This window comes from Mya arenaria, chromosome 16 (assembly GCF_026914265.1).
Source record: "Mya arenaria isolate MELC-2E11 chromosome 16, ASM2691426v1".
Taxonomy (NCBI): domain Eukaryota; kingdom Metazoa; phylum Mollusca; class Bivalvia; order Myida; family Myidae; genus Mya; species Mya arenaria.
Window position 1 is genome coordinate 12000327 of NC_069137.1, and position 26090 is coordinate 12026416.

Genomic DNA, 26090 nt, shown 5'->3' on the forward strand with positions numbered 1-26090 from the left:
TACTATGTTGATCTTAATGTGCGATTGCCTGTAATTATACATTTGGCTTCATTTAGTAAGAAACCATAGGCATAAGTATTCGTATATATTTTTAAGAATAATGCCGTTTGACTTCACGAAACTGCATTCACTTTATTGAATGTAATAGTTTATTCCATGTTATACATGATTGGTGTAAAAATAATATTTGTCAACATTTGTTCAAATTGCTCGTTGTTTATATAATTAACACAATTTAAGAAATCAATTTCATCCGCCATGCGGCCGTTAAAATAGCCATTTAATGCAACTATGCCAGCAGTGCTATATATTTCGATTCCCTGTTCAATAAGATCGAATAAATATATTTAAAATTGTTTTAAAATAGTGGAATTACTTGGTGGTAAATATAGACTGCATATATATAAATCTTCGAATGCTGAAAGGACACCTAAACATATTTTAGTCTACAAAACAACATTTTTATGTATTTCAATAATTGTAATATTTTCTCTAAAACTGTCCTTAAAATAATTGGAGATACCTCCCATTATAACGATTTTCTTGTATATTTATATTTAGTACCAAAGAAAGGCTCATAATGAAAATTTCTTATGTCTAAATTTATAGTATGTTTTTCTGATAGGCATGTCTCTGTTAAAATTACTATATCATATTCACATATAATGTTCACAAATTTAGTATCGCCAAGTTTTCTACGAAGTCCATTTGTATTTCACGATTGACTGCAAATTACAAGTACTACTAAATTGGGAGCTATGTTTTGTTATATTAACAATTACGGATAATCATTAAGTCGTAATTATATAAAAAAATTGAAATTATCACTTTGAAACTGTGCAGATAATAAATGTTTTGCAAATCAATAATTAACTTACGACGTAAAGTAATCTTGAATAAGCATACACATAACGCACAATGACTATTGGTCGAAAGAAGATATGACCTTCTGGTGAAAATTTTCAATGTCTCCCAAAGGTCGCAAGATGTTACCCAAAGGTCGGATTTGACCAAATACTTTGGACACTATTTACAAGCATTTTTAGTATTTTCTTACTGTGGCTCTACATCTGCGATTGAAAGTGTCATGTGGGTGATATTTCGTTTCTCATACAGGCAAAATATTCACGTAATAAAAATATAAACCCATCCAGATTGTACCGAGTACTCTCGAGATTGCTCACCATTTGACATTTGTATTAATTCTTTAATTTGGAGAAACATTCAGCGAAATATTTTTATCTGATCATCAATACGCCTTATCAAAATACCTTCAGATTTATACCTGTCCATACAAGTAAAACGCTTATTAGATGAGTTTGACATACATATATGTAGCATAATGCAAATGTTACGAAAGTTGAATTGGAGATGTTAATCCAACGTGCTCATGATCATGCGTATTATGTTGGTTTGAAGATGCTAATAATAGCAGAAAGTTAAAATCGTATGCAGTTATGAGGAAAAGTTATATATATGAACCCAATCTTAACCATATTAATATTATGAAGTATAGAATAGCATTACCACGATTCAGGTGTTCTAAACATAAACTTATGATTAAAGAAGGTATATACAGAGGCATCGATTGATGAATAATAGATCTGTATAATAATGTCAAAACAAGAAGTCGTTTTCACAAGTAGCCTCAATCATGCACCATTGAATTGTAACCAGCCCCTCCCCAACCCAGGTCTTGAGAATAGCGGAGACTTTGACTTTCAGTCCAGCTAATCCTTGGTAAAACCCTGTCCTGCGTAGAGACAGACGACAGTCTACTGGTCAAATCCACGCCAATTCCCCTGCACCCTGAGGTAAGGCCCATTCCCCACTATTTTCGGCGCAAAATCAAAACCACCGCATTCTCTCAGCACTGCGGGGCCACCTAGAAGGTAAATAACCGCTCGTTTCTCTCGTTATACCCTTTATACCCCCGGACCTAGGGGCCGTGGTTACAATTGACTGGTTCATAACCTGGTGCATAATGCACGTTTAAGGAACTTATTTCAACATTAATTTTGTTATTCATTTTACTCCCTAAACGCCACAAGGCAACTGATTCACACCACATGTAAAAATATTCTTCAACTGTAACTCCACAGTATTTAACACTGCACTATTAAATAAAAATTAGTAAAATTACACATAAATTATTATATATGCATGATTTTAATATGAGCATATATACTTTTGTCGTGCTTTTTATAGTCACTGAAACTGCACCGGCAAAACATAAGGCATCTGACATATTGTTTGTGTCTAAAATGTTGATTAATATCATCGTGGGTACATCGTATATTGAGATGAACAACACATCTGAACAAATTTAATGTCTTTGATATACAAGAAAAGAAACAAGGTATGTAACTCAAACTTTCTAGATTTCACAGTAGAGTCCATTTATTTCAGTTTCTTAATCAACATACAAACAAACCATTTTAAAATGAGTGACATGAAAAGAGGAGCCAATGCCCATTAAAATGGTATGCGATATGTCGGTATAACTTAATTGTCTTTAGACAAACAAGCCAAATCCAATGTCACATTCTCGTCTTTTTCTGTAGTCGGAACATGTACAGCAAATTACAATTCTCAGTGTATCCCCGTGTAAACAGGTCTACACACAGACATATTTTAGAGATCTTATGCTTTGGTATAAATATTACAAAATGACAAACGCACTGATTTTATAAACAACAGTCTTCAAACTAAATCCACATTAAAATTTCGTAAAGGTGGCCACTTTCCTTGCAATCGCTTAGATGATGATAATAAGCAAGTTTCAAGTTTTATTTTCATCATCACATATAATATGCATGTGATATCACAAAACAATGAAACACATTTCAGTTAACATCAAAAGCAAGAAGCGCCGGCTTTCGCCATCTTGGAAATTGTGCGCGATAATTTGTTGTTGTTTTGAAATTAGCAATAAGTTAAAAACACACTAAATTTTATTTTCTATCGGAGATCAAAAAACGGGCGGCGGAAAAAAAAATAAAGGTAGGAATTTTAATATATTTCTTATTTGGGTTTTGCAATATTTAGATACGGCGCTTCCGTAAAACGAAAAATAAAAAAAAATCTGGCCTAAGATATGAGTAAACCAAACAGGCGGGTCCGTGTAGATGCGTACGTGCGTGGGTGCGTCAGTGTTTGCGTAAGTGCGTCCGTTCGGCTTATTAACACTATAAGTTGAACATGCAAGGAGGATAACGAGTGTCAAGATTATAGTCTTAGCTTTATAATAATGAACATTTCTAGAAATAGCGATGACTGATAATTATTTTGGTTTAACAAGAAATATATATCTCAACACATTAACATAATTATAAGACAAAAAGAAAATAGTAGCTCTATTAGATAAAAGGTCTTTATTATTTATCACGTGCATAAGTGCTTAAATAAGTTTATTTATGCAAAGATCTTGAATAGCTTAAACACCATAGACATATGATTCTTTTAAAAATGATAAATTACACATTAATCAACAAGTTATTTATTACAGCAGTACAAGTAAGTCCAGTATAAATGCGTACAAAAAAAACGCTATGGCGTATAAAAAAGGATAATTTCGAACAAAATATTACAAAAATGCTATTCAAAGTACATGCAAAATACAGATATAATTCGTTTAGTCTGTATAAGATTAAAACAACATCAATCTTATTTTGGTTACGATGTATATGTAGTCTTAGGTGTTAATATATTTCCACCTTTTTGTGGCGTCTCTTCTTGTGTTCTGGCTTTTAGTGACGTTAAAGCTTTACGATCACTTCTGATTTATCTCTTGCTAAAATCATTTTTCATACAACATTTAAGAACATAGCAATAAGTATAATAAAGAAATATGCAAAACGTGTTTTGTGGCATACTTCTCACTAACTACATTCCCTGCTTTGGGAGGGTTTCTGCATGTTGCCTAAAAATACATCAAGGCAAAATCTGCATTTTAGTAACGTAATAATACCGCCCTGTATCACACATAAGTCTTATTTATTTCATTATATTTCATTATATTACTGACAATTTCTTATTTCAATATGAGATATTCATAAAAACACACACCTTCCCTACCATTGTTTTGTTTTTGCTGCCCGACGTTTTTAAGGAACATTTAATGTGACTGCGCAAAACAACTGGAGCCAGCCAATTCTTTGAAGGTTTGTGTAATTTTCCGTCTTAGACTTATGCTTTATGGCTGGTTGTTGGTACATTCATGTTTTCTGTTCTTTTTAATAATAGTCAGTGTTCTCTGTGACATCTTGTTAGGAAGAGGCAGTGCATTTTTTTCTTTATATCATATAAATTTGACTTCCCAAACCTTTTCGGTCAGAAACGATCACAATCAAAAATGAATTAACCAATACAAAATACTGCCATCTAACTGTTATGCTTTCATCAAGGCTTCAATTATAAACAATTTGAAATATTTGAGCTATAAACGATTAAACCCAGCTGATTGTGAAAATTCCGATCACCAGACGGTAGGTGGAGTCGAGATAACAGGACTGACTAATCAACAACCGTATCCGCTAATGCGGTATGCATCTTCTTATAAAGAAATCTATGTAAACACCCCGAGAGGTATAAAGTCTTAACCGATAAATCAATATACAACCCTATAAAAATGCACTGAAGATAAGTATGAAAGTTATATTATGCAAGTTCACTTTTTATGCTTTATGGCATTCGCAATCATTTTTTTTCTTTTGCTTATAAAAGTGAATTTGCTGTTATATGTATCTTTATAAATATATATGTATTTTGAAATATAACTTGAATTTTTTTTTTTTGCTTTTTCTTGTGAATAAAAGATATGGTTTCCCTATTCTTTGTCTAATACATTTGACTTAATCATTAACCTAATAATAAGAATTTCAATGTATAAACGCTTCAAATATATGTTTATTTATTTGCATTTAAATGTTTCAAGCTTATTTAGATTGAACCCACTATAGGCGCTATAAAATGCTGTTTAAATAAAATAAAATTAGATCGTCCGCATAACAATTTTAACATTTCCTAAAACGAAGTGGGTAACCAAATATAGCAGAGCGTACTCATAAGGGGTCTCTGTTTAATAATTACTTCCTATACGGACGTCAAAATCACACCAGGCGTACTGGAGGTTATAATATACTACTATTATGGCGTTTCCTCCATATTTTATCATACTAATAACAACCATCTTCTAACTAGTTTAAGAGGCATTTCTAGTTCTTCACATTTGCACAAATGCGATTGTTTCAACTGGTAAATGTTTAACCAATACTTTGAGCGAATAAGCCAGGACACGGTGCCTTTGGGTGCCATTATTCGCTTATACCAAGTATTAGCCCTAGATGTCCCATACGTACCGGTACCCAGTCTTTAGGCGTCACACCACCCCATCTAGTAGTATTTACCGCCAACAAAAATCCACACGCTGGCTTATAAAGGAAAACTTTGTGGTCCTTGACACTTAAAGTAATTTTGAGTAGACCTACCCGATCCTCCCTTATTGGTTCGGGTCCGGATGGTAAACTAAATGTCACCTACCTGCCTGTATCCAGTTTCCGGAAGTCACATTGCGCACTTATTATCCTCCCAGCCCAGAGTCCACATACTCGCGTATAATAGCAAATTCCGCGGTTCCTGACATTAAGACTCATTACTAGTCAACTTGACTCAAAACTGGCGGCCCTTATTGGCTGGTATCAGATCGTAGCCCTATATGTTCCCTACGTACCAGTACCCGGTCTTTGTGCGTCACATCACCTCCATCTAGTAGTTTCAATCTTAAAATTTGCATATATACCTATTTCGTTTAAATATGTAAAGGATAAATTTACACCGTTGCCCATATCGCTATTTCTGAAAAAGGGTATAGGCGTAGACAACTTTAGTATATATATCTAATATTCACATGTTATTTAGCAATTCACCATTAAACAGTCTAAGTCATTTTTGTCTAACTGGCTCCTACGATGATATTATATGCTAAAAACTTGGTTATACTTTTTATTTCGGCTTATCCAATCTAGTGATTGGCTTCTGGTTGTAGTTATCATCTTTTTCATTTGTATCAGTTATCATCACTTGATCAAAATGGGGCTTATTGTTTCATGTGGCGCTTGTACCCCCTAAACCTTCAGCTCAGTTTGATGTTTAAAGGTTTTTTCCTGAAATAATTAAGTTAAATCAATACAAAATGATAAATTCAGACGGTTGGCTTCCTTTTAGACAATAAATAGGCTGGAAACTCGAAGCAGGAAACTAACTGCTAAATGTATCAACTTATCTTTACCAGCATCTTAAGGATTGGGGGAACAAGGCGAAGAGTATGTTTATACAGTAGATATCAATAACAGTGTTTGTTTATCTACCTTTGAGAACGTGTTAAACCATTTGAGAACGAACCATACTTAATCAGCTTAAACAACCTAATCTCTTTACCCAAGTGATGATGCTATGCGTTAGAAATACCGTTATCAAACCTCTGATGAATGAGAATGAATACTAATCCAATGTCTAATTACATGACCAAAACAACTCCAATAATCCTTTCGAATGCAGACAATTGATTTCCCCATCCAGATGAAAATATCATAGCATTTGAATAGGTTAATCACGAAATTCTTAAACATCAATTAAAATATATAATTTTTAGCTATAAGTCCTTAAAACATTTAACTTTGTATTTGAACGATATACATCAAATTATTAAGCTTGAAATGAATGTTCACGAAGATTAATAAACTATGTAGTTCTCCATTCTAGGACTCACCATGTTTCTTATGCATGAATGTAAATAGCATTACCTTTGAAATACAAAATATGATTATCCTGTATGCGGATGGTATAACAAGCAAGAATTTGAATGTTTGCAGAAAATAAACTTAAACAGCTTGTCGGAGTGGAGCGATTGGGAAAAACAGTAACATGTGAAGAAAATAAGGCTGCAAAACAGGTAAAGACAATTATATCTATGAAAACACGACTCGTTTAAAAATAGAATGGATTAATATAAATAAATAAATAAATAAATAAATAAATAAATAAATAAATAAATAAATAAATAAATAAATAAATAAATAAATAAATAAATAAATAAATAAATAATATATACTTATTTACTTTTAAGCTGGGAAATATGAGGTCATATTGACCCAAAATAAATTATTGAACGAGACGATAGAATAGAGAATACTGATTTTGAGGTTAACAACAACTGTATATTATTTGACAAAAAAAAGTTAATAGCTGTTAATCTACATGATAACGCATGACGTAGCATCACGTCATGATAACAGTATAGTTAATTGAGAATTCAACTGATATTAAACGCATTGCCAATCAGGTACGACAGTTGTATATTGATCAGAAAGAATAGCCTTTAATCATAGGTCAAATTAATCAATCTTAATACATGAATATTTATTGAGAAAATGAAATACAAACTATAAGATCTTAGTGTGCAAATGTTTGCTGTCTTTTTGCAATGGAAAACTAAAAGTTATTTTGTCAAACTATCTTATATGTATTGCTATGTTCATTATTCGGGAACTAAGGGACAAATTCAGAACAGCCGCTCACACTAACACTCCAACCACATTCCCGCAAGGGACACTGAAGTGACTTTAGTGGTACAAGGGGGATGACACTCAAGAGATATGTTCGTAATCACACGCCTCACTAACACTCCACTTCATTAAGTCACCAATACAATACCAAATACATGTACTTGTTCATGATCATTTCGGATTATCGGGGTGTTTTCAGTAAACATAAAAAATATGTTTATATAAGATTTGGGTACCTTATTGTTAGAAATGGTGTCAAATAAAAGACAATTACTATTATAATTTGAAATTAATATTTTAAAACAATCGCTTGAATAAACATTTTGGAAATAAACAAAATGATGCAAAACGCATTGAAATGCAAGTGTGTGTGTGTGTGTGTGTTTTAATATGTAGCCGTTATGCAATGTATCACGTTAATTAATGTGTTTTCGTGTATAAATTTATTTTTTATTTATTTGCAAAAACTGTTTTTTAGCGTTTAAAAATACTAAATGTTAAGTCGAAAACATATGGACAGAATAAGCGAATGAATCGGCTTCGGGTGTGAAAATAACACATCGGAGTGAATACCAACTCAAGTGATGTAGGATTTTTTTATAATAATAAATATGATAATAATAATAATAACAATAATAATAATAATAAGAAGAAGAATAAGAAGAAGAAGAATTGCTTCCTAATTCAAAACATTATATATGCGCTTTCTTTTAAAATAATAATTAATCTTATGTTCCTATTGACAAATCAATATGCGAATACCGGCATTTTCCCTAAATGGATTGGTGATCAAATTTGTTTTATACTCGCTTTAGAGTGTTGATTGTTTCGTAAGCAAGTATTGTTTAAGAAGCAAACACATATAAAAATGATTTGTGTTAATCTATGAATACATATGCTTTGATTAATCATTGTTTTCATAAAATGAAACAAATGTTCAATTGCATTGAAGTAGAGAAGTAGGACGCCAACTTCACTCCGCAAGGCCGCTCGTTCTCAGATAATATTCAAGAGACCGGGATAATCCATTGAAGTACATTTTACTTCAATATAGTGGACTTCAAAAATTGTGTTTAATTGGAAACAAATGATAAATCAATGTTTTATTCACAATTATATTATAATAGCGGCCTTATATTATTTCTTATTCAAAACATTTTTATATTAGTTTTTTCTAAAACAATGCTAAAACCATTGTTTTTTATGCAAAATAAAACGGCTTGATGGCCTAGCGGTCTAAACTTCCGATACCACTCAATCCAGCAGCCTAACAAATAAGGAAATATGCTAATATGTTCGTAAGAACGTTGACTTTTGAATAAAAACATCTAATTTATCATTGTTGAAAAGAACGCATATTAAAAGTTTTGAAATACGAAACGTTGTTAGGCCGCTAGGAAGCGGGACCGCCAGGCCTCAAACTTCATGCTGTTAGGCCGCTAACTTCGCGTACATGGTTTTACGCAACATGTTCATTTCAGACCTTGGTCAGAGAAATAATATGTATTTTCCAGCCTACATTCAGTTGGATTTATTCTATTATTATTATTATTATTATTATTATTATTATTATTATCATCATATAATGATATTATTATTATTATTATTATTATTATTATTATTATTATTATTATTATTATTATTATTAATATTATTATTATTGTTGTTGTTACCGTCATCATCATCCGATCATAGGCTCCCTACATTTCTTGATTTGCTTTCAGTCCGAGATGTAATTTTCTTTAAAAAGTAGATTCATTCGTTTATTATTTCCATATAAGGTGCTTTTTTATAAAGTCTTAATTTATTTTCAAACTCTAAGACCACTTTATGCAGACTATATTACACTATTCGAATACATATCCATATCACGTGATACTATTGAAAACGGTTATATTTAAAAAAAACAACAACAGAAAACGAATTTTAACGAATTTTGGAACTGTTATTTTAAATATTCACAATTCAAAACATATGTTAACATTAAATACTGTAAACACCACCATAGTGAAACAGATAATCCGATATGTTCATGAAAACATACATGTATTTGTACTGAATTGGTCATTTGATGAGATGGAGTGTAAGCGAGGCGTTTGAAAACAGAAAGATGTTTTGAGTGTCACTCCATTCATTCAACTCAAATGATCACTTGAGTGTCCCTAACGGGATTGTGGTTGGAGTGTGAGTGAGAGTGCATGTTCATTCGGCCCTAATTTTAAAGAAGATTTTTAAAATAAGACTAAAAAAGGAAATGGAAATCCTTATACCACACAGGGCCAGTCTAGAGAGCAAAAAACCTTAATTTGAACAAACTGTGTAAAGCACCATTACACCATGCTCAAACACTTTATTTCAAGGGTCTGCGACTTGCGGTTTCAGGAAATTTTCTTCATTTTTTTACTTCAGACGCTATTTACTAAGGCCAAGGCATGCTTTGGCCAAAGGAATATTCTTTGATTTTTGTTAGTTAACAGCAAAAATATGAGGCTACATACAACTTATCAAAATTCTTGCCCTTGTGATTGAGAAACATCTTGGGCAGGCCAATTTTTGGAAACAAAGCAATCATTTTATGTTGTTGTAAAATTGGCATTGAAAAAAAATTGACGCACGGAAGAGTGAACACCGCCTCCAACACTCGTCCACCATACTTGCACGTGTCTTCTAGGGGAAGGCCTTGATCTTAGGTAAAACCAAACACACGCTCAAAAGCATGCCAATACGAATATCTTAGTGTTTGGTTTACAGCCATAGTCAGACGCGTAGCTAGCCCTCTATTGATGAATGTGCTTGCACCCCCCTCGGAACATTTGTAAACCACGGTGCAATCTGGTTCATTCTGGTCGTTCTGAGGTGCTTTTGTAGTATTTTTAGTATTTTTTAAAGTATTTTGAAATAAACATCAGGTAGTCAAGTATGCGTATTGCAACGTTGTCTGTTTTGTGTCAATATCATATGGATTCAGCCGAGTACTCGTATATCTTTACGCGCCTGATAGTCCATTTAACTCTGAATATTACTAACCTGTGACGGATATCGACCGACACTTGTATCCGAGAACAAGGTGCTGGAAGACAAATATATGTGTATAACGGCCAAAATAGACCTGCAGTTCTACTGTGAACATTGCAGTGTAATGGGGATTTGAACGTATGTACAAGGTAATATTATGATGCACACCAATTGCTTGGTCCGGGGTTGTAAGAATCCAATTCAAGCAGATAATAAGTGTCATCTTCAATGTTTCGATATACACTTTTGCAAAGAATGGTTGTTATTGGGTTGATTGTTAAAACAAGAAGTGCAAAATGCATTGTTTGCACAATATCACAGACGGCGAATTTTGTCACCACATTTTCACAGCCCATTCCTGAAAGTAGTAGTCTGGGTCTGTTTCAGCATTGATTCAAACCCGCCACTACTAAATAAAGTTGAAACATGCGAGAAATTTGAATTAGCTCGTGAGACAAAGACATTCTGCAGGTCACAACTATAATGGGTTGTATCTGCTATAACCCCGTTATTGCACTTTGGACACTTATTCATCAGAATTTTATGAGGATGTGTGTACTGTTGCATTAAAAATCATATTTTTTTCATACTTTAAATATTATATCTAATGTGCATGCCCTACTAAAACGGGCCGGTGTTTTTTGAGTGCCTATTTGACATGAACAATGATGACTTTAACCCTAAACTAAAAAAAAAAACATGAAAATTATCTATACGGCCGCTTTTTAGAGTCATGATCGCGCCATGGATTTAATAAAAATAAATACCCTGTTAAATACATCTGATAAGTTCAATTCAAATTGACGAAAGTTGTGCATTGATATATTAACGCAATTGCATGTATTCAGAAAGTCTCTGACGTGTGGCTGAACCAGTGTTAAAATGGCCATAGTGAAGAAAGTGATATTTACTGATTAGTTAATTAAGATATTTCGCGCTAATTGTACAATAAGTAAACAGTGAAGGCATTGGAACTGAAATATATGGATTTCAATACAACTTTTGAAGAAGCGCAACATTTGGATTTTTTTACTATTATTTTGGTCTTTGAAGATATTATTTTAGCAAAATTTTATACAATTATCTAAACGAAAAATAGCTCATTGTGAAAAGCATACAGATAATTCCCTTTCGAATTCCCAAAACGCTTAAAAGGGTAAAATGGCACAAATTAAACCAAACAAAAAATCGGCTGAACTTAATACTGTTTTAAGGGACTTAAGATGTATCGAGCAATTGGGGCCGGAGGTGTGAAAATGGTTCATGATAAAGCTGACGTCACAGTAATCTTGGACCCTGATTTTATTATCGAAGATTTAATCGGCCGACAACGCGATCTGATTATTTTTGAAACTTATATATCGCCCATGTGCATTTTAGTCTTAGCAACAATAACTGTTTATTCGTCGTATTGTTTAAAATTCGAAAATCATATCACAAATAACGTTTGAAAAGTGAATTCTTCGACAGTGTATACTTTTGAAATTCTTTTTCGGGCGGATTCATCTTTCATAAAAACGTGGTTTGAAATATTCATTTCAATTTGAACATCATAACTATTGCATTGAAATTGTAAAAAAAATAAAATAAAAAAAAAGTTCATTCAATAAGTTTTCATAGAAAACATTACCAATAAAAATAGGAAGATCAACCATAATTTATGTCCACTGCCTCATGGGTTTTAGACCTATTTGTGTCGAAATGAGAAATCCTGAGATGAATTGTGCGGCGTCTGCAGTCTGCTCAAAATTACATGTAATCATAACGAATGAGATTTGGGCGCATCACCTTCTGTTCTTAAGAAATGGTTTGATCAGTCCCACAGAAGTACCACAAAGGTTTAAAACAAGCTTGACACTGAAGGGCTGGCCGGAAGGATAAGTATTGAAAATGTATCTATTCACAAACTTTGACATTGACTCATAGATGTGAATGCGAGGTTGGTGCCACGACACTTGAAAGTGACGATAATGCAAATGGGGCAATTACCATAAAAAAATAAAAATGAGTCATTCTCACCACGCGGTTGTGCGGCATAGTTGTTTCGCAAGAGACCCTGCTTCGAATCCTAATCCCGAGTGGAACTATTGCTTATCTAGGAAACATAGTATACTGGATACTTAATATTGGCACCGTTTAGGTTCCATTTTGAGTTAACAGTTTTCGGTTTCTGACTTATATTGTCTGAAGGTTGCAACTAAGTTAAACTTATCACTTTCAGCTGTTAAATAAAGCTTAAAAAGATCATTGCTTGGGTTCGCGTCTAGGCCCTCACACTAAGTGACCGATATTCTATACTGTAATAATTAAGAAAACCCAAATTATTTTTCTTATAAAGATTACACATAGTTGAGAACCTAAATGTTGAGAAAATGCATATATCAAGGTTATGAAAAAATATCATTATGTCGGTATAGAAGCTAGAAGCACATACTTGTACAATGCACAATCCCCCCTTGACCTACAATCACGCCTACTGCTTTATTTTCAGAGATTCAATCGACTTTTCAAGATATTTATGGTGTTTTTCACATTTCAATTTAAAAGTCAACTACTGTGTGTCCAAAGTAATAAAACACGACTTGCATGAACATATATCCTTATATACTCGGTTACAACACATTTAATTGTCAACATTTAAAAACAAGTATCTCTAAGACACAAGCATTATGCTATTTTTGAAAATGTTAGCTCTTACTTACGCTTATATAAAGGCAATTAAGTATCCATGAGTTATTTACAGCGACTAAAACATACATGATATGAGTAAAGGGTCTTGCATTTACAGACTATTCATTTGCATATGGTAGACATATTTCATGCATTACTTGTGAAGTGGTAATGCAAACAACACAATGGAACTACTCAATGAAGTCCGAATTCCTCGGTTTAAGTGTCAGCGGCCAGTCATTGTCAGACGGGACACTAGTGTTGTCTCTACGTCGTTCAGTTCAGGATTCAAGCGATTGAATGTTGAATGTTCGCAAAAATCATATTTTAGTATTCTTAGAATTGGACTTTCTTTGGACATTAAGCAAGAGAGGACTTCTGTGACATTTCATGTGTTTCAAATTTAGTTGAAGAGTTACTGGTCAAAAGATCTCATTTAAAGATTCACTCTCACGCCCAAATTAGAGTAACCTCAATTGAAAGAAGTGTTTCAATTTATCAAAATAAAGAAATATAATTAAAAATATAATGAAGGACACCGTCTGTAATATGAAACAAAGGAAAAACGGTATTTCTTTTTTTTCTTTTTTTTCTTTTACTTGATGGCTGTTATTATCTTAGGACCCACCAGTCGTTTAGGTTTTGTACGGTTTTAGCTACTGAATACACGTTTATAATCTTGTTATGAGTAAGAAATATTTTCCATAAATGCATAATTTCGCAGTTCGTTTCGCCGATAATAGTTAACACATAAATACACGGAAACAGCCAGTCATCTAATCATCACTATTAACGCATCATTACGCGTTAAACAGTAATGTAACAGAATTAAACTTGTGTTTTACTTTTTTAAACCGTTCTTTTTCTAAAGTAATATGCATATATGAACTGAACCTGTAAACCAATAAACAAGAAGTATAAATTGAAAATAAATAACCTATTACACTTGTTTTATTTCTAATGATTTCGGCAACATTTGTTGACAACGGAAATAGAAAAGGCTATTAATGGCCTGTACGATTTGAACTCAATTTATGGAATGATTATCAGCAGCATGCACTCCTTACGCATTCCATAAAGAAAATATTTTACCTTTGATTAATGTTTATGTAGATCCGGACCAGTTAAGTAGCATTAAAAGATGACAGCTTTTGTATATATAAAATCACATATTTCGTAGGCTTCAAGACGAACATATCAGTTTGCATGATAAAATAATACGTGCAAGTACATAAGTGTATATTTTTACTCTCAAATACAGATATTGTTAAATTAACCACCAAAACCTGTTTTAATATACTTGAATTCCGATTCAATGCTTTGTACAATTAGTTAAGTGATAATCCTTTTAGATGTATCATAGTTTCTTAGCTTAAAAAAGTCATGTAAATTAGAGTAATTATCTTTTTTAGAATAGACTTAATTGTTTTTTATCCTTTATTAACAATATCAAGATATGTTGTTGTATTTTTAGTCTCCTGTAATTCAATTTTATGAATGGATGTGCACTGAACTCTTAAATATTTGTATTTTATGTTTTGTCATTTTGTGTACATATGATACATGAATAAACTATAAAACTGCAGTGAAAATAATTTATTATGGCACATTAAAAAAATATATATCAGATAACTGTTGTGAGTCACAATTGTTCAATTACTAACTAAGATATAATATGTGCTTTATTTAGCTTGCAACTCCGAGCATATTCATTTTATCTGAAGTAACATATCCGAACGTATTTGTAAGTATATGTACCTTAAATGGTTTTGAAATGAACTGTTCCCATTTATATCAGTATATAAATATAGAACACGGTTTTCTGTAATATAGAGACGAAGCACATGCGACCATAATTGCCATTCGTTATTCGCAAATAGTTGCGTCAGGTCCGTCACCCTTGGTAGTGACTGTAGGCCAAATTGAAACTTCCTCGACGTTTGGTTCGAATGTCCAATTAAACATTTTAAAATACAACTATTATAAATTATAATAAGCACTTTTGTCATTTGTGTTTATTAAATTTTTAATAAAATAACTAATACAACTAAAAAGAACATGTCGTTCTTATAGTCTGCAAATCATTGAATATACATCAACCTTTGGGCGACACGAAAACACGGAAAGTACGCTTATTGCGAAAATATTTTTTTGAGGGAATTTCGGAATCTTTAAAGTTGAACACAATTAACTTTTCTGTTAAAAAATATTATGTTCTTTACATTTATGAATTCTTATCTAAAACATATACCTATGACAAGAAAATTATTGATAAAGATTTAAATGTATCCCAAAGGTTGTTTTCAAAATATACACACTTTTTTGAAATTCATGATTTTTCTTTAAATGGTATTCCTGCTGATTAGTGCTTAATGACTGAACCTTTTTTAAAGCGTTCAAAATCGTTTGCAAAATTGTTTTATTATTTTAAAAATAAATTGATAGAAAAAAACACAATTACTTTTGGGCGACACAACATATATCCTATGGGCGACACGAGTCTCCCAAAGGTTGCATCAAAGTTACCCAAAGGTTGGATTGGTCTAAATATATATATATATATATATATATATATATATATATATATATATATATATATATAAATATATATATATATATATATATATATCTTTTAGAAACGTAGTATGTTCAAATGAATGTATCTTTAAACCATATGACTTCCTTTTTTGCTTTCGTCGGTAGATAAAAAGATGCGCATTTCGTTCCGGATGAAATATGTTATCACATAATATGATGTATAGAATTGTGAAGTTTTGTAATAAAAAAGGACCCTCGACGATATTTTACAAACATAGAAAACCATTCATATTGAGTGGGCGGCTTTAGAAATAACAATTGGTTAATATTCGATTTACTGAGAAATATGGAAGGAACAGTACTTGCTTAAACAGTGAGTATTTTTACAGCGCGCTATGTGTGCTATTTTTAGCTCACCAGAGCATGAAATGCTCAAGATGAGCTATTGTGATCGGTCTTTGTCCGTCGTCCGTCCTTCCGTCTGTCCGTCCGTCCGTCTTTCAATCACAAATTGTGTCAGCTCCATATCTCTTGAACGGCTTGAAGGATTAAGAATAAACTGGCCTTAAATGTTCACACTATTGAGATGATGTGTAGAGCGCATGTTACAGTCAGCTCAGTTCAAGGTCAAGGCTACACTTTAGAGGTCAAAGGTCATATCATTCATATCTCTTGAACCTTTTAGCGGATTTGAAATAACTTGCCATGAACGTTCACCATATTGAGACGATGTACAAAAAACTGTCAAGTTATTAGATTGTAAATTTAAATTATAAAAGGGACCTGCATGATCACATTTTATAGGGGGAGTCATCGCCCAAAAATATGTTTTTGTGTTGAATACAAACAAGTTGCTTGTTACAATATGATAAGGCATCACCAGCTGTCAAATTTTATTGTCAATAATAAATAAAAATGTGACCAAAACTGCTGTATTTTGTCAACGAGCACGTAAAATTAAATTATTTATTGTAAGTTCATTGTTCAAAAAAGTTTAAAAAAATATATATGTTGCCTTCATAAAATTTGTGAACGAGGGCTTTATTGCATGGTCGACAAATACTTGTATATGTATCAATTTTAGCCATCTGTTTTTCAAAGATATTGTTATACTGCCTACAGTAGCTATTGTGCACATTTTATGCCTTATGTCCATGGCCATAATTCAACAACTATTTAAGATATCACATGAACTAATTGTACATTTAATATAAGTCAAGTGACAAATTACACACATGATGGGCATTTTAGGCTCATAAAATTGTCAAGTTCAATTAATGCCTCTTGATAGTCTCAAAAAGTCATGCAAGAACTTTTGCCATTATACCCAATTCCTGTTTTTTTTTCGATTTACTTTTAAAAATAAACCTCTTATTAAGAAACCATGGAAACCATACTCACTGTTTACCTCCATTTCCACTCATTGGCACCACAACGGAAGACGGGTTGGAGCATTTTCAATGCATAAGAAAATGTTATGGCTCCAATAATTCCCCGCCCTGCAATAGCCATAGAAGATATCTTATATAATTGCAGCCGGTTGCTTCAGAATACGTCACGAGAAAGGATGAGAACGTGATACCCATGCGTGATATTCCCTCTTGACTTGGAAACAACCGAAGCATACCGAACTGCTGAGCGATCGCGGCATCCCTAGCAGCCTGCGACTACCTACTATTTCGGCCAAAATGAATAAAATTATTTATATTTAGAACAATTATTGATTATAAATGTAAAAATACGGTTAAATAACTAACATTTGTCAAACGGAAAATTCAGTCCCTTTAAACAAATGAGCATTTGTTTTTGACCTATATAAAGTATATAGTTAGGCAATCTATAAAATAGTATATTGACCAAGTTACTTTCTAATCGATTCACAGAAAATCTATTATTTTTCTTCGGTATTTATTTTAGAGTGTGTGCTCCAAGATGCTCAAATCTTCTAATGAGCTGAATTTTTAGTGAGCTTTAAAGCTCATTTAAAGAGTGGTTCATTTTAGAACGCATACTGTTAAATAAATGATTGAAACAGATTGATACAGTTAAGTGTTGCTAGGGAATGCCAGAATTACTTGGGGTTCGCATTGTATTTCATTCGATTCTAACTGCGATGAACAGTTTCTTAGTAATATTTGTTTATTTGTTCCTTACTGAACAATTGATTCCGCATAAGCCAATCGCAGCTTTGCTAAGAAATAAGGTGTTTAGGGAAGCGAAACCAAATTATAACTTACTTAGTGTTGGTATGAATGCTTCTGTACTTGGAAAGCAAGGCGGCGAGTGCGAACCGCTATATAAATCACTTATTAACTGCAATTATTTGTCTTAATTAATGTCTTAATGGGAATTTGTCAGATTAAATCAGAATCCGTCTGGTGGGGCGATCCCATGGCTGAGACATGCGCATAAACACTAATGCAGCTTGAGCTTGACATTGAAACTTTTGCAGCCAATTTAATAGGCATTAGAGCAACTGTTTAGTACCATTTGAAGAAACTTTTTGTAATTGTCTGAGATAATGAAATTGTCGAGTTAAACTTAAGAATAAATTAGGCAAAATCATAACGAAATATCTTAACCATTTAGCTGGATCAATTGTAATTTCAAGATCAGGTGTTTCAATTAATAATCACCATGTTCAATCAACTTAAACTGAAGTGATATTAAACAGGTGAAGAATGTTTTTGCTGGGTAAGCAAAGAAAATTATATATTCTTAAACAGAAGTTTCAATTTCCTATGAGTTAATGTGAAATTAAATAACCATGGCTTTCACAAAATTAGGTAACTGAGATTTATTACACAGTATTAAGCTCTGCCCTGTTGTAAATTAAGCCAATTATGTTCTTGGGCTTTGTTTGAGATTACATTACTTGATTTACAATTTCCCAATTTCCGGATTGGTCCTTGGGGTTTTGATTAAATGGGCCAGGACTAGGGCTAGGGGGCTGTGGTGGCCAGCATCTGTCATCATTTATAAAATTGACCCCTTGTGCTGCAGGGGTATTTTAATGAGCTTGGGGTTGTATTCAAAATGATGCATTTTGTTTCTTTGAAGATAACAGAAGTCACCCTTTTATTTTTTCCATGACTGAGGATGTATTTTGTTAATGAATGAAGCATTGCCATTATAATGGAAGATGGTACCACCCCTTCTATACTTTAATGTCACGTAATACTTTCTGACTTTAACCCCACGACAAAATCCTCTTATTTATTATGATATTAAGGTTCATTGAAGAATTGTAAAATTGAAGGCATTTAAGGCAGAACTCTAAAAGGTTATACAAAAATGTCACAAGGGCGTATTGATGTATAAGATTGCATGAAAGTTAAAAAGGGACAGCGTGCACAGTTTTTATTTGCACGAAATGGTTTGATCAAATTGTTTATTGCTTGCTAAACTTGATATTCGTTGATGTTATACAGGATAAAGTCATTTTTGGGAACTTTTAAGATAAACACTTAATATCAGGGATGTGATTTGCAGTAGATTTGCAGATTTTGGAGGATCAGATGGCTCCGCTGGGACCGATTTTATGTGAACAGTTTTAAAATAGAAAGCTGCATGGTCGCATTTGTTTGTATTGATATTCAAGGTTGCTTCAATTTTAAAGTTCAGGAGAGCCCTCAAAAACGCTTTTTAAAGCCAGTTTTGCTTCTGCGGCAAGTTGCTTCACCCCCTTTGACACCCATTTGGTGGCCTACATGGTTTAAGCCCTTCAGCTGCCAGATCAATCACATAATCGTATATTTAGACCATATTTTAATACCAAACATTTCTGCCTGGCTATATATCATCTTCTCTTGCAGCCATTTGCAAAGATTGAAAAAAGTGTGTCAGCCTGTTGTCAGACTCGTCCATTTCAGACCTAATGTGTGTTTAATATGAAGCTTTATAATTGAATATTACCATGCAAATAACTCCAAAGGTGTGAACCCTCGTAACATGCTAGTTTCAGAGGAATTTGAACATTCAGTCCACGTTTAGGATACTTTCTGCTGTATTTGCACAAATTCGGTTAAGTTTGCTTCAACCTGCTGTCTTCACATAATAAACCCTTTTGAGCCCAAGTTGAAAATTAATCTTTGAACAAGAATTTGCTTGTACGATAATAGTTAGTTGTTGAAAAAAGAGTTCTTAAGTTTATATTTACAAAATAGTTCCGTAAATACCATCGAAATAATTATCTCAGAGGTGGATTGAAAGCATTTTAAGTTTGTACAAAAAGGAATGACAGGGGGTGCTATTGTTGTTGCTATTTGGGTGTTAATCATAGGGTTTTTACCCCACCCCTTGAATACAGAATAATCCTTTTTTAATCCAAATATTGTGTAACAAAAATACTTAAATGTAGTACATACTGAATATATTTATGTTTTGTACCATTCTCTTGAGAACAGAATTCTCTGTCAAAAGCCCCTGATCGAATAGAATGTACCATCCAAGTAGGGGGAGGGGAGGGGGGAGTGTCAGTAACAATTTTAATAGGCTTCAGCATTTTAGTCCACATTAAGTTTATTTGATATTTCAGGTTATGCAATAATATTATGTCTGTCTTAAATTGGAGAAAAAAATAACCTTCCTAGCTCTTTATCAATGAAAGGGTTGTGTCTTGAATGAAAATATTGTACTCTTGAAAACTTGTAATGACCATTTAACACCCCTTTTAAAATGCTGAACTCTGGTATGAAATTAAACTGGCTTGTGTGAGGTATATGGCTATTTAATGACGTCTTCTTTCGAATAGATTGAGGAAAATTTAATTGAATTTCTACACCTAAGTCATAGTCTTTGACCACTTATGGTGACACTTGTCAGTTTAAAGACAAGAGTACAAAAAGGCTTCAAGATTGATAAACAACAACAACAACAACAGTAACAACAACAACAAAATGGCTGACTTCCTGTTTTGCTTTAAAAAAACATCTCCTCTGAAACTACTAGTCCAAAGTCAATGAAACCTCACAGGAAGCTTCCTTGGGTGACCCTTTACAAAAAACAACAAGGGATTACGATTGATAAAAAATAACAACAACAGCAACAACAACACAATGGCTGACTTTCTGTTTTGCTTTAAAAAAACATCTCCTCTAAAACTAGCAGTCCAAATTCAATTAATCCTTACAGAAAGCTTCGGTGGGTGACCCATTAGAAAAATTCAACAAGGGGTCACGCTTGAACAACAACAACAACAACAACAACAACAACAACAACAACAACAACAACAAAAGGGCCAACTCTATGTTTTGCTTTAAAAACACATCTTCTCTAAAACTACCAGTCCAAATTCAATAAATCTTTACAGAAAGCTACTATGAGTGACCCTCTACAAAAAAACAACAACAGGAGTTCACGATTAATTAATACAACAACAACAAAATGGTCGACTTCCTGTTTTGCTTTAAAAAAACATCTCCTCTGAGACTACCAGTCCAAGTTAAATGAAAAAAAACAAGAGTTCACGATTGATCAATAACAACAACAACAAAATGGCCGACTTCTTGTTTTGCTTTAAAATACATCTGCTCTGAGACTACCAGTCCAAATTAAATGAAACTTTACAGGAAGCTTCTTTGGGTACCCTCTAAAAAATACAACAAGGGCTCACAGCAACAACAACAAAAGCAACAACAACAAAATGGGTGACTTCATGTTTTGCTTTAAAAATATCTCCTATGAAACTACCAACCCAAATTCAATGAAACTTTTCAGGAAGCTTCCTTGGGTGAGTCTCTATTGAAAATCAACAGGGGTCACGATTGATGAACAATAACAACAATAGCAACAACAACAAAATGGCCAACTTCTTGTTTTGCTTTAAATAACATTTTCTCTAAAACTACCAGTCCAAATTCAATTAATCTTTACAGGAACCTTCATTGGTTGATTCTTTACGAAAAAACAACAAGGGGTCACAATTAATCAACAACAACAACAACAAAATGGCCGACTTCCTGTTTTTCTTTAAAAAACATCTCCTCTGAAACTAACAAGCCAAAATGAATGAAACTTTACAGGAGGATTACTTGGGTGACTATCTACAAAAATTCAACAAGGAGTTACGATTGATCAACAACAACAACAACAACAACAATAACAGCAATAACACCAAAATGGCTGGCTTCCTTTTATGCTTTTTAAAAGCATCTTCTCTGAAACTACCACTCCAAATTCAATGAAACTTTACAAAAACACAACAAGGGGTTACGATTGATCATCAACAACAACAACATCAGCAACAACATCAAAATGGCCAACTCCCTGTTTTGCTTTAAAGAAACATCAATTTAATGAAACTTTACAGAAACTTTCCTTGATACAACAAGGGGTCATGATTGATCAACAACAACACCAATCTGGCCAACTTCCTGTTTTGCTTTAAAAAACCCATCTCTTCTGAAACTTCAAGACCAAATTCACTACACATAACAGGAAGCCTTTTTGCATGACCCTCTACAAAAATACAACAAGGCATTGAGATTAATCAACAACAACAACAACAAAATGGCCGACTTACTGTATTTTTTTAAAAATATCTCAGGAACTACCAGGCAAAATTCAATGAAACTTAACACGTAGCTTCACTACATGACCTTTACAAATATAAAACAAGGCATTGTCAACAGTAAAGATATGTTTAAACATTTTTAATTGATGATTTATGACAGAGTTATGGCCCTTTGCAAGGGTTAGCGTTTTAGGGCCATCATGGCCCTCTTGTTTTTAATTTGACCGTTAATGATTCCATCAGATTTTAACATCATAATGCATTCAATTTATATTAACTTTAAATAAATATTTATTTGTTTCTATCTGCGCAAATAGCATCTTTTTTCCCGCACGTTTTTTTTTGAAAATGTTGTCCTTACTGATTCAATAAACAATATAATTATATGGTACAATATTAGAAACAAGACGTTTCCTTCTGCTACTTTTGCTAGAAGTATTATGGTCCGATGCTTAGCACCGTGGTTTTCAGGTATGGTGTAACAGTGCACTTTAAAAAAATAAAGACAAATGTGTAAATTCTTTACAAAATATCAAAATTTAAAACTGGATCAATTATGAGCGACTGAATGCCAGTGAGATATAAGGCCATATTATTACAAAGCTCCCTTAAGAATCCCTCACATGTTATGAGTGAATGACTGACTGTAAGATATAAGGCCATATCATAACATAATAACCTTAGCCTAGTTCGTGGTGAGACAATAAAAAGGTAATGAGTGAATGACTGACTGTAGGATATAAGGCTAAATAATTACTTAACTACCTCAGGATGTTTCGTGATGACACTGGATAGCTAATGACCGACTGACTGACAGTAATAAATAAGGTCATGTGATTTTAAAAGTACTTTAGGCTAGTTCGTTGTGAGACACTAGATAGCTAATGAGTGAATGACTGACAGTGAGATACAAGGACAGACCATTACTGAGCTACCTATGGCTAGTTCGTGGTGAAACACTGGATAGGTAATGAGCGAATAAAACTAACAGTGGGATATAAGGTCATACCATTACAGAACTATCTAGGGCTTGTTCGTGGTGAAGCTCTGAATAGGTAATGAGCGACTGACTGACAGTAAGATATATGGCCATTTCGTTACAAAACTACCTTAGGCTAGTTCTTGGTGAACCACTGGGTAGCTAATGAGTGAATGACTGGCAATGAGATAAAAGGGCATACGCGATTAAAGTGTTTTGTAATATGTATATAGTTTTTCGCTCTCTCTCACACACACACACACACGCACGCACACATTCACGCACATGCAAACGCACGCACGCACGCACGCACGCCCGCACGCGCACGCACACGCACACACGCACACACTCAGACACGCACACGCACATGCACACACACACACACACACACACACACACACACACATACACACACACAAAAACAACCACACGCACAAACGCGCACTGATGCTCACACGCACACACACACACACGCACGCACACATTCACGCATGCACACACTCTTGGTGCATAGGTTTACAAACAGGTCACATGAAACTGTAGAATTTCGACCATTAAATTCCCGGGAGGGGATTGTAGTGCAAGTCAATGGTTAAGGGATAGCAAACAGGTGATAACAAGATTTATTAAACAAAAACCTGCTCACTAAGGTGAGAATGTCGTTCGGCGGGAAGCAGATTTTAGGGTTAGAATCAAACGTCAGTTTTCCGTTTTTTTAACATGTACAGACAAGTTAAAAATTAAAGTCAATAAACTCAATGAACTTTAATACCAAACTCTTTGGGTTGCCCCAATTTACCGTGTTTTCTTTCATTTTACGTATATGGCTGGTATAAATGAAAAAATGTCGACTCAATAACTTTTAGTCCGTTTAAACAAGGCAACGTGACCACAAAACCTCACTGTTATTTTGCACTTAAACTGTGGATGACTCTGAAAGCGTCAGTGAGTCGGTAGGCAATATGTTTTAAATATTATGATACTTTTGCAGCGTTTCCCTGAATAATAAAACGAAAACGGTTCGGATCGATGGAGCTTCACTAAAAAGTCGTATCCGACCAATATATGGGCACTTTTATGATCTAAAACTTATTTTGTTTCCTTTTTGTCTTTCAACATGATCGGTATTTACAACAATGGGTGTATACAGTACACAAAACGCAAATGGGTTGAACACAAGTTGTAACAACATTAGTAAAGTTTTCCACGATCACATAAACTTGATAAGTATTTGTCGATAAATATAAATAAGAAAAAGGTAAGGAAATGGATAAGTGAAAGAAATATCAGTAAAATACAGGAAGTAAAAAAGAAGAAGAATTCTGACTTTTGTCTAGGATAACGAGATCAAACGCGTCACAGTTATGCTGGAAAGATTGTGAGTGCGATTACTCTAAACAGTTAACATAGGCCTAGGATCGTGAAACGTTAATAGTACGTTTTCCTTAACTGGTGGATGGCATTTGTGTTTTCCTACGTTTGATGCTCAAAGGTTTACGCCATGAAGAAAATTGTGTATAACCATTTGCAAACAAAGCAACTGGAGAACATGTATATCGGCAACAATAAATCTTCAATACAAAGTGCATTGATAGTAAAACAATGCTAACTACAGGGAGTATACACTTATACCAATATTCTTTTTATAGACACACGTGTCAGGAAACACCCACCAATCAAGAGAGGACACGCTATAGCAATACAAACATTAAACATGTATCAGACACCGTCACTGTTGGTTGTGTTAGAAATATATAAATAGTTCGGCATGGTGATAGTAAAAAGCACTTATTAAAAACTATGACATTTTTTGTAGATCATATATGACCAGAGTTTTACCGTTATTTGTAGATTATATTTAACTTAAGTTCACCGTTATTGAACTCGTATATCATATTTGACCAGAAATTGACTATTCTTGCTAATTGAGTCGGTAGACCAAATGTATCAATCATGATTTTCTCATTTAAATATTAGTGTATGTTTTCATATGCAAATTGAAGGAAGAATGGTGAAGTGCAAATACATAAATATTCCATTACAATTATAATCGCGGTTAGTTCAGAAGTGATCATTTCTGGTTCAGTATTAATTAGTGTTAGTTAAATGGTGATTATCGTCAGTATAAAAGTGTTCAATGTTAGTTCAACGATGATCCTTGTTAGTTCAGTAATGATCATTGTTTGTTCAATGATGATTTTTGTTTGTTCGGTGATGAGCAATGTTAGTTCAATGATGATCCTTGTTTGTTCAATGATAATTCTTGTTAGTTCAATGATGGTCCTTGTTTGTTCAAATATGATCCTTGTTTGTTCAATGTTGATCTTTGTTAGTTCAATGATGATCCTTGTTTGTTCAATGATGATCCTTGTTTGTTTAATGATCATCCTTGTCTGTTCAATGTTGATCCTTGTTTATTTAATGATAATACTTGTTAGTTCAATGATGGTCCTTGTTTTTTCAATGACGTTCCTTGTTAGTTCAATGATGATCCTTGTTTGTTTAATGATCATCCTTGTTTGTTCAATGATAATCCTTGATTGTTCAATGATGATCCTTGTTAGTTCAACAATGATCCTTATTTGTTTAATGATGATCCTTGTTTGTTCAATGATGATCCTTGTTAGTTCAATAATGATCCTTGTTTGTTCAATGATGATCCTTGTTTGTTCAATGATGATCCTTGTTTGTTCAATGATGATCCTTGTTTGTTCAATGATGATCCTTGTTTGTTCAATAATGATCCTTGTTTAAACAATGATGATCCTTGTTTAAACAATAATGATCATATCCTTGTTAGTTAAATAAT

The 26090-nt window shown here is 33.3% G+C and overlaps 1 protein-coding gene across 3 annotated transcripts in view; it reads left to right on the forward strand.

The window, feature by feature from the left end:
- LOC128222560 (uncharacterized) overlaps positions 1-26090 on the forward strand; it is a 114795-nt gene that overhangs the window by 46164 nt on the left and 42541 nt on the right. For 2 of the 3 annotated variants that reach the window (XM_052931631.1, XM_052931634.1), the window contains exon 2: positions 6873-6952. The exons of the other annotated variant lie outside the window; for it this stretch is intronic. The gene's annotated coding sequence lies outside the window, so the exon portion shown is untranslated. The remainder of the gene's footprint in view (positions 1-6872; positions 6953-26090) is intronic. 3 annotated transcript variants of the gene reach the window in all.